Raw genomic sequence first — 634 nt, forward strand, 5'->3', positions numbered from 1 at the left:
AAAGATGTTGGTGAAACATTAAAGCAACACTGGATGAAACAGATCTTGTGACGTTGAAGAAGTTTATTGAAACAATGACACAGAGAACAATGTGATCAAAGTTAAAGGCGCTCCAACCAAATATCAGTGTGTGACCTTTTTATTTGGCCAGACAGCGTATTTCTATCTTAACATGTGATTCTTGACCTGCCATTGTGTATCTGTTCCTACCAAACCCAGCCGGTGGAAGCAGATGGTCCTCTAGTCCTGATCCTGGTTCTGCTAAAGGTTTCTTCCTCATGAGGGAGTTTTTCTTTCCACTGTCGCCTTCATGCTTGTTCAAGATGAGAGTTCAGTGATGGAGTTAAACTCAAAGCTGCTCCTCAGATAAATAATGTTCAATTATTATTTTATACATGAATGTTTCTGTTCAATTATTATTTTATAGATGAATGTTTCTGTTCAATTATTATTTTATAGATGAATGTTTCTGTTAAATTATTATTTTATACATGAATGTTTCTGTTAAATTATTATTTTATACATGAATGTTTCTGTTCAATTATTATTTTATAGATGAATGTTTCTGTTCAATTATTATTTTATAGATGAATGTTTCTGTTCAATTATTATTTTATAGATGAATGTTTCTGTT

This window comes from Nematolebias whitei, chromosome 7 (genome assembly GCF_014905685.2).
Source record: "Nematolebias whitei isolate Nwh7 chromosome 7, NemWhi1, whole genome shotgun sequence".
In the NCBI taxonomy this organism is placed as follows: domain Eukaryota; kingdom Metazoa; phylum Chordata; class Actinopteri; order Cyprinodontiformes; family Rivulidae; genus Nematolebias; species Nematolebias whitei.